Source organism: Halichoerus grypus, chromosome 15, assembly GCF_964656455.1.
Source record: "Halichoerus grypus chromosome 15, mHalGry1.hap1.1, whole genome shotgun sequence".
Lineage (NCBI taxonomy): Eukaryota > Metazoa > Chordata > Mammalia > Carnivora > Phocidae > Halichoerus > Halichoerus grypus.
In genome coordinates this window covers 2,591,996-2,601,531 of record NC_135726.1, presented here as the reverse complement: position 1 = coordinate 2,601,531, position 9,536 = coordinate 2,591,996, and the positions used below count along the sequence as shown (strand labels likewise).

The window sequence follows — 9,536 nt, the reverse complement described above, 5'->3', positions numbered from 1 at the left end:
AAGATGGCTTCGTGGAGGAGACACCTGAGCTAGAGCTTGCCAGGTCTAGTAAAAATAAGATGTAAAATACAATAAAAATAAGGAAAATTAAATAAAAGGAACAAAGAGTTATAATAACAGCAACTTCTCTCCTTCCCCAGGCTCTCCCAGGTGCCGGGTACTCCAGAAGACAGGTGCACCCTGTGCCTCCCTATCCCCCATGTCCCACTGGTGTCCCCACTGGCCGACCTCAGCCTGAGGCCAGAGTGCAGGGGCCACCAACAGAGTCTGTGGGACCTGCTCCCAGGAAGACAGGAAGGAGAAAAGGACAAAAGGGTGACCGGGAGGGCTGAGCAGAGGCGTCCAGCCCCAGAGAGCGAGGCCGCAGGTGGGTCAGAGCATGACGTGAGCAGAATCCTAGAGGGAGAGAGATGTACCAGGTGGACTGTCAGGGGGTCAGTGACTGGCCCTCCGCTGCCTCCAGTTTTTAGAGTCCAGGGGCAGACAGATCACTTTTACCATTAGAAGGTATTGGCCTCTTACTTTATTCATTTACTTTAAAATCTTGCTACCTAACACGTGGTCCTCAGACACCCCCTGGGAGCTGGTTAGAGTTGCAGAGCCTCACTGACTCGGAAACCCCATGGCAGCCAGACCCCCGGGTAATTTTTATGCAGGTTGCCCTGGGAGAGGCAGTGGCTTAAATCACCCCAGGTCTGGGCAAGTGGGGGTGCGGGAGGTCGGGAACAGGAGTTTAAAGGTGGGATTGCCGTCCTCGCTGCAGAGAAACAGGTGTGAAGAGCAAGACACCATGGCTACTGTCTGCCGTCCCTGCAGACCCCCGGGCCGCCCACCATTCTTGCAGCCCAGTCCAGCCCGCATCCACTTCACATCTATCGGAGCTTGCAAGCGAGGTGACAGGTAGTTGCCAAATGTCTGTATAATATTGCCCACTTTTATTTTTGGCAGAAGTACAAAATGCGTGGGTGATCAGGAAACAAACAGCAGGCCCATCCTCCACATTACCCGCGTCTACCCACAGGGTGCCCTGGCCAGCAGGCAAGGGGTGTACGGAGACGGCAGGAGGCGGGGAAATCATCCAACGCATTGCTCGCTGGGCACCGCGGTCACCATGGACAGCGCTGTCTGCACGCGGGAGGGAGCCTGCAGGGAGGAAGCGACCTTGGCTTGGGTCTGGGAGCATGGGCCCGCGTGGCCAGGGACGAGGGCAGGGAGACAGAGTGTCCTTCCGGGCAGCGACAGGACCCACCAGCGACAGCGCAGAGAGCCAGGCTCTGCGCTCAGCAGGCCGCGCTCGCGTGAGAGAGGGTGTTGGCGTGTGACAATGTGGAAAAGCACTGTGTTCTTTCTTTGGTTCCCAAGCATACCTCAACTGGCATTCTTATTTTTTAAACCTCCAAGAGTGAAGCTCAACAGAGAAATGACAACGCTGATTACCATGTGAATTTGACAGTCATTTTGGAATCTGGCCAACAGGCGGTTTTATGTTGCCCCTTATCTAAAAGCGCTGTGCTTGAGTCTGATGTGCCAGCCGCCCGTGTATTTCGAGCGGATGTGTTGTCCCTCCCCACCCGAGGTCTTGCTTCTATGGCTTTGGGCAAAGGGGAAGACTGACAGAAGCAGTCGTTCCGGCTCCTGGTGGCTCCTTGCAGCTAAGATGGCTTTGCAAGTGGTGGAACTGGACCGTCCAGATACCAAGGCCCATCACCACGGGAGAACAGAACAAAGGGATCCGAGGTTGCATCTAACTGGGTTGCACTCAGTGCCAAGTGCAGTGGAGACGGAAACTAATGGTGAGAGCCATGTGACAGGCTGAGGCGGTGATAACCACGTCACATTGAGGTCACAGCCTCTAGAGTCAAAGGACGCTTCTATCCTGGTTCTGCAGTGCATCCCAGAGTGAGCTGAGAGGGGGTGGCTGGGGGTGCTCCCCGTGCCCCAGGGGTCCCCCTCTGCAGGGAGGTCATAGTACTCAGCACAGCACCTGGCCCTGAGGACATGCTCAGTGCAAGCGGGCTCTGCTGGTGGCGACCCCCAGGTTACCTTCAAGATAATGTTGGTGTATCTTACAGGCAGTCGGCTAAAATTGCACTATATGTGAAATGTGGGGGAGGCTACACGTGAGGAATATTTCAGCCGCAACCATGGTGTATAAGCCATGAAATCTTGATTTAAAGATCAACCATGGGACCCCGTTGTACTCTTGCGTGTGTGCCCTACGTCTCTGCCTGTGTCATGTCATCCGACTGACACACACCTCACATTTACGTGTTCTCCGATCTGTCAGCATGTGCAGGGCATCCCAACTATTCCTGGCCCACGGCCACTAGCACTGCTCATATGGCGGGAGGGGCGCCTCACGCTTTCTAGCAGGACACTTAGTGCGGGCCTGGGGGCTTCCCCAGCGGACGGTGTCGCGGGGACGGGGCTGCCGGTGCGCTCCTGGACTCGCGGGCTCTGATTTAAGCCGGGAGGCCGGCCGTGGACCAGCCCCGCCGCGCCTTCCCACCTCATTCCCCTTCCTGAGTTTGTGGTCTGTTTTCTCCACAGGTGTCCCTTGAGAGCACACACCCTCTGTTTTGGACGTGGCTTCAGACTTACAGAAGAGGGGCACAAAAATTCTCAAGATACCCTCCACTTCGATTCCCCACATGTGCATCTTGACCACCACCTCCCACCCCGGCCACACCGCACAGAGACACGTGCACAGAAGGTCACATCCACCTCTACCACTGAACGCTACCGTGTATGTTTCCCGAAGAAGGGGTTCGCCTACGGAACTGTGACACAATGGTCAGGATGTGGCACACGGCCCCATCGGCTGATCTGCGGATGCCACTCAGGTTTCCCCCGTGGCCCTGGAAGGCTCACTGCACTGAGAGGGGGCGAAGCTCCATCCTCACCGACCCACCTGCCCGCATTCTCTGCACCCCCCGGCACTGTGTTACTTCTCAGTCTGGGCCCACTTCTAATGTCTTATTTCAGAATCAGGAGTAATACCGAGGACAGAAAGTGTTGTGAACAGGCTCCTCTTTCTGGAATACACTTCTGTATCACGCAGTATTCGAAAGCCTGGCCACTGAGCCGTCCTGACACAGCTGTGAATCACCACTGAGATCTGCTGGTACAGGGGCAATGCTTCTGAGCCCAACTGAGTGTGTCTGTGTGCACGTGTGTTGGGGGCCGCGTGCACCCCTTGTGTGTGAACACAGCATAATGCAGGGGCAGTCGAGTTAGTTTCAGGACATTTGAATGGTGGTCTTGACTTTGTACAGCCCTCCTCCTGGACCTGGGGCAAGTAAATTCAGTTCTCTGGGGCTTTATCTCATCACCTGTTAAATATCAGGTAAGATCACTGTTATATAAAGGGATCTGTTTTATTTTAACATTCTGATTCAAAGTCCATAGATCCACTGAGTGTGTGTGCATGTCTGTGTGTCTGTGAGTGTGACTAGGTCTGTGTGTGTGTCCGTGAGTGTGACGAGGCCTCTGTGTATGTGTGCATGTCTGTGTGTCCATGTGATGAGGTCTGTGTGTATGTGTGCATGTCTGTGTGTCCCTGAGTGTGATGAGGTCTGTGTGTGTGTGTGCATGTCTGTGTGTCCCTGAGTGTGATGAGGTTGTGTGTGTGTGTCCCTGAGTGTGATGAGGTCTGTGTGTGTGTATGTCTGTGTGTTGGTGAGTGTGACGAGGTCTGTCTGTGTGTCCCTGAGTGTGATGAGGTCTGTGTGTGTGTGTGTGCATGTCTGTGTCGGTGAGTGTGATGAGGTGTGTGTGTGTATGTCTCTGTGTCCATGTGACGAGGTCTGTGTGTGTGTGTGTGCATGTCTGTGTGTCCCTGAGTGTGACGAGGTCGTGTATGTGTGTCCCTGAGTGTGACAAGGTCTGTGCGTGTGTGTGCATGTCTGTGTGTCCGTGAGTGTGACTAGGTCTGTGTGTGTGTGTATGTGTGTGTGTTGGTGAGTGTGACGAGGTCTGTGTGTGTGTGTGTCCCTGAGTGTGACAAGGTCTGTGTGTGTATGTCTGTGTTGGTGAGTGTGATGAGGTGTGTGTGTTTGTGTGCATGTCTCTGTTGGTGAGTGTGATGAGGTCTGTGTGTGTGTGCATGTCTCTGTTGGTGAGTGTGACGAGGTCTGTGTGTGTGCATGTCTGTGTGTCCGTGAGTGTGATGAGGTGTGTGTGTGTGTCGCTGAGTGTGACGAGGTCTGGGTGTGTATGTGCATGTCTGTGTCAGCGAGTGTGATGAGGTGTGTGTGTGTGCATGTCTCTGTCGGTGAGTGTGACTAGGTCTGTGTGTGTGTGTGTCCCTGAGTGTGACAAGGTGTGTGTGTGTACATGTCTGTGTGTCTGTGAGTGTGATGAGGTCTGTGTGTCCTTGAGTGTGATGAGGTGTGTGTGTGTGTGCATGTCTGTGTCAGCGAGTGTGACGAGGGGTGTGTGTGTGTGCATGTCTCTGTCGGTGAGTGTGACTAGGTCTGTGTGTGTGTGTGTCCCTGAGTGTGACAAGGTGTGTGTGTGCATGTCTGTTTGTCTGTGAGTGTGATGAGGTGTGTGTGTGTGTGCGCATGTCTGTGTGTCCATGAGTGTGACGAGGTGTGTGTGTGTGTCCCTGAGTGGGACGAGGTCTGTGTGTGTGCACGCGCGTGCACGCGGGCAGGGGTGTAAGCGGCACTCCAGCTCTGTCTCTCTGCCTTCCTCTGGCCTGGGCTCTGTCCCCGCGCCAGCTGCCCTGGTGGTGGCAGGATGGCTGTCAGCAGCACCAGGCAGAAGGGACCCCCTCTTTCCCCACAACCAGTCCTTCCAATGCCTGACGGAGCCACTCAGGTACAGCCTGCCCCAACCTAGCAACAGTTGCCAGGGGGCCGCCAGGACCTGATTGGCTGAAGCCTGGGTCCCCGAACAAATCATGGCAAGGGGGAGGAGCTCGCTGCGCCACATGACCCCTTGGGCTCCTCGGGGGTGGGGGGATCCGTGGGTGTTCTCAGCTCCGGCAGGTGCCCTGGGAGCGGGGGAAAACGCTGAAGACCGCCGGGTTCTCTCAGGAACCAGGAGGGTGTGGATGCTGGGACAGCAACCTGCGGTCCCCACAACAGTTCCCATTTCATAGACGAGCAAGTGAGGCTCGGAATCGTAGCACGCTAGTCAAGCGTTTGAAACCAGGTCTGTTTTGGCTTCAAAGGCCATGAGATTTCCTTTTTACCTTGATTCCTCCCTTGAAATTGAGGTCACTGTGCCATGCAGTTTAGTAAGCTAGTAATTACCCGACCAGCCTAGGAGCACCTACTGTTCAAAGTTGTTCACGGCGGCATCGCTCACAACAGCCCAGCGGTGGGGTCCAGGGGCAGATGATGGATACACAAAATGACGTCCACCCACACGACAGATTCGGCCTCAAGAAAGAATGGATGGTACTGGCATGCCCTACAGCATGGGGGTACCTGGAGGAGGGGATGCTCAGGGGAAAAAGCCAGTCGCAAAAAGACCAACCCCGTAGGATTCCCTTGACACGAAGCTCCTAGAGCAGTCAGATCCCAGAGGCGGGAAGCAGCTGGTGGGGGTGGGGGGAGGGGACTCAGTGTGCAACGGGGCAGCTCCAGCTCGGGAGGGTGAGAAAGTTCTGGACAGGTCCTGGGCGGTGATGTCGCACAGCATGGATGTGCTCGATGCCAGACACCAAAACGTGGTTAAAGCAGATTTTATGTCATGTGTATTTTACCATGAGTTTAGAAAATTAGTTTTTTTTTTTTTTTCAACAAGTTGTGTTTCCGAGGAAGTCGGCATTTTAACCCTTTGTGTGGAGCAGTTGTGCAACAGTGTTTACGCCTGTCATTACTCTGCTCCCTGAAAAGCCTCCCTAAACTCATTAGCCACGCCAGTGTCAGCTGTCCCTAATTCCCTCGAACGTTCTCCAGAGCGTGAGCGTACACGTGTACGCACTCCTCCCGACAGCGCCACTTGGCCCTGAAGTTAGAAACGAATTATTTTCCATTATACCACTGACCCCGTTGTGCGTCCTATGAACACCACATGTTACACGTCTCTATTTTTAGTAAAGCGTGGCCTCGTGTGTTCTCTGCCTTTCCCCCCAGCACAAGCACTACCCACGTGGTGCCTGGAAGCAAGGGCCTCTCTTCACTCCACGTGGCCTCGCATCGCTTCCCAGACGGAAAGCACGTACAGGCAGAATTCACATGATCGGGGAAAAGGTGGATTTTATCAGCTGCTCAAGGCACAGTGAAGTGGGTCCATATTTTATAAAACATGTGTTTGGCAAATGATTCCCTGTGGGTTGCAGAAATCCAGATGGAGGAAGTTTTCTAAGTGCGATGTCAGAATTTTACATCTGCTGATCCCAACAAGTGTATGGGGCCAATGAGAAGTGAATTGTTTGTTCACAAAATCTGACAGCACGGAAGTGGTTCTGGGGCGTGTGCAAATCTAGAAGGCAAAGGCCACGGCGTCCACAACCCCCACTGGGCCTGGGTATTGCTTGGGCTGGAAGAAGTCTTAGCACTACCTAGAAGGGCTCCCCATTTTACACACCAGGAGACTGAGATACACATACAGCGAGTCGCCCAAGGTTGGAACTGGAATCTGGGGCTCTGTAGACGGCGCGTGTCCTTCAGCCTCCGCCATGCTGGACGAGGCGCTGGCCAGTGGCCTTGGCCGCGTGGGTTTCTTCTCTTGGCCCAGCTGTCCATTGCAGTTCCTGAGTCTGCCTGCTTTACCCCTCGGATCCTTGGCCGTGCGGGTTTCTTCTCTTGGCCCAGCTGTCCATTGCAGTTCCTAAGTCTGCCTGCTTTACCCCTCGGATCCTTGGCCACGTGGGTTTGCTTCTCTTGGCCCAGCTGTCCATTGCAGTTCCTAAGTCTGCCCGCTTTACCCCTCGGATCCCTGATTTCCCTGTGCACAAAGTGGAGAGATAATAGGGGCTCCCACACAGGGCAGTTAGCTGGTACCATGCTTGGTACATCGTGACGGGCTGATGATAGTGAGTCATGGCACAATAAGGAGAGGCCAAGAGCACACCTCCGGGATGTCCACAAGGGGTCCGAGGGAGGGCCAGGGGACCGGCTTGGGTGGAAGGGCTGGAGGAGCCTGCTAGCAGCAAGAGGCCCGCAGAGCCCGCTGCCATGCTCGGGCCGGGTGGCACGTAGGGCGGAGAGACGGCAGGCTGGTCACCAGGAGCCCCTGAAGACTGAGATGACAGTGTGCTGTACTTTGACCACATTAGCGGGAAGCTGCGCTGGCTGCTCTCTAGTTGTCCCCCCAGACCCGTTCCCGACGCCACTCTGTGCCCTGGGAGGCTGCCCTGTGTGGACTTCCTGCTTCCCAGTTCCTGCTGGGATTGGCCAGCAGGACGCACCAGAAGCAGCCTGGCACGGGGAGCAGGGGTGGCCGGGATGCCTCGTGGTAGCTCTCCCCAGCTCTCTCCCCTTGCTCTGTCCGACCCAGCTGGCCATGACTCCCTGCTCTCCCCGGTTCTTTGTTGGCTCCCTCAAACCCTCCCTGCGTTCTGACAACCCAGCTGCCCCCAACGCCCGCTTCGGGTACCTCTGAAGGATGCTGTTTTCCTGGTCAGAGCAGAACTGACATAGGAGCTGACAGTCAAATCACAGCAATGTTGACATCTAAATTCAAGGGGAGGATATTACATGTTCTGGACAGTTCTGGAATCCCCTTGAGATTCCGTGTCAAAGGAACAGGCACACAGACGCCTGCAGAGACCAGAGCCCATTCGGAGGCCACAGCGACCCCCTCCCACACTGCCCCCAGATGGAAGGGTTTCCGGGATCTTGGGGCTGGTCCGGGACTTAAATCTGAGGTCACTCTATTGTCTTACAATATCCCATTCTATTGCATTCCAGCCTGCCTTCCTTCCCCCATTCTTCATTAAACACAGAGTCGAAGAAAACAGACATCAACCCGATTCTGGAACTTATAACCCGGTTCTGCCATCATGCACTTGGGCCCTGGGGATTGTGAGGACACCTTGAGGGCATCTATGAGGTCACACCATCTTCATAATACTAACATGTTACTCGCCTTGTCCAGTGTTGATATTTGCACCGATTGTTCAGAATCAAGGGTGGGCAAAGTGCTAGGGGCTCCGTGTGGATCAAGACAGTGGTAGCAGAGTGCACCTCCCGGGGGGCCCCTTTCTCCACTGTCGTGTGGCTGCAGCAGTGCTTCACTTAGGAATGTCCTCGGTGAGGCGGCGAGATTGTTCATATTGCTCAATCTTTTTTTTTTTTTTTTAAAGATTTTATTTATTTATTTGAGAGAGAGAGAATGAGAAACAGAGAGCATGAGAGGGAGGAGGGTCGGAGGGAGAAGCAGACTCCCTGCCGAGCAAGGAGCCCGATGTGGGACTCGATCCAGGGACTCCAGGATCATGACCTGAGCCGAAGGCAGTCGCTTAACCAACTGAGCCACCCAGGCGCCCATATTGCTCAATCTTGACCCTCAAGTATATGTCTTCTTAATATTCAGTTTGATGAAATGGGAGCTACACCGAGGGCCCGTCACCTGCCATTCGATCCCTGACAGCCACACCCAGTGTCTGGGATTGGGAGGAAAAGCACTTGAACCATCAAGTTACGAGCTGAACCACCTACTTCTTTCATGGAACACTTTACTGAGAGAGCGATTGACAGACAGACTATGGTCATTCAAACCAGCATCCTTAGACATTTTTCTTGAGAATGAACAGTGAGCCTGTTACTTTTAGGAAAAATTCAAACTTTCAAGCAAGAATTAGAATTTTGGAAAACTTGTATCTGTCATGGTGAGCTTGACCTCTTCTCAGTACTCAGAAGATTTTTCTGATGAGATCAGTGGTAATATTAGCAAATGTCAGTTTTCGAATGTTGTAGCAGATGAGAGAATCCAACAATTTCCTACTAAGCCAGACAGTAAACGGATTTGAAAAATGTGAAATAATGTGAATCTTCTCACTACTTTTTATTTTGCAAAATCTAATTATTTTTCTAAAATATGGTACTTATGTCAATATTCACAAATATCACAGGTTTACTTTTGCTCTTGATTATGACTTAATGAATTCAATATTTTATTTTACTTTTTAAAGATTTTATTTATTTGAGAGAGAGCGTGCTCATGTGTGTGTACAAGCAGCGGGAGGGGCTGAGGGCCGAGCCTGATGTGGGGCTCGATCCCAGGACCCTGAGATCATGACCTGAGCCAAAGTCAGATGCTTAACCGACTCAGCCAACCAGGCATCCCAATGGATGCAATATTTTAAAATTTTACCAGTTTTTTTTTTAAAGATTTTATTTATTTATTTGACAGAGAGAGACACAGCGAGAGAGGGAACACAAGCTGGGGGAGTGGGAGAGGGAGAAGCAGGCTTCCCGCAGAGCAGAGAGCCCGATGTGGGGCTCGATCCCAGGAGCCTGGGACCATGACCTGAGCCGAAGGCAGACGCTTAACGACTGAGCCACCCAGGTACCCCAAATTTTACCAGTTTTAATGTCAGATTCTGTAAATATCAATAGATAGAAGCCACATAAGCA

The 9,536-nt window shown here is 53.2% G+C and overlaps 1 non-coding gene across 1 annotated transcript; it reads right to left on the bottom strand.

The window, feature by feature from the left end:
• Positions 1-9,157: 9,157 nt before the first annotated feature.
• Positions 9,158-9,241, bottom strand: TRNAQ-UUG (transfer RNA glutamine (anticodon UUG)). Its single transcript has one exon. It is a non-coding gene; the product is annotated as a tRNA-Gln (tRNA).
• Between the last annotated feature and the right edge of the window lie 295 nt (positions 9,242-9,536).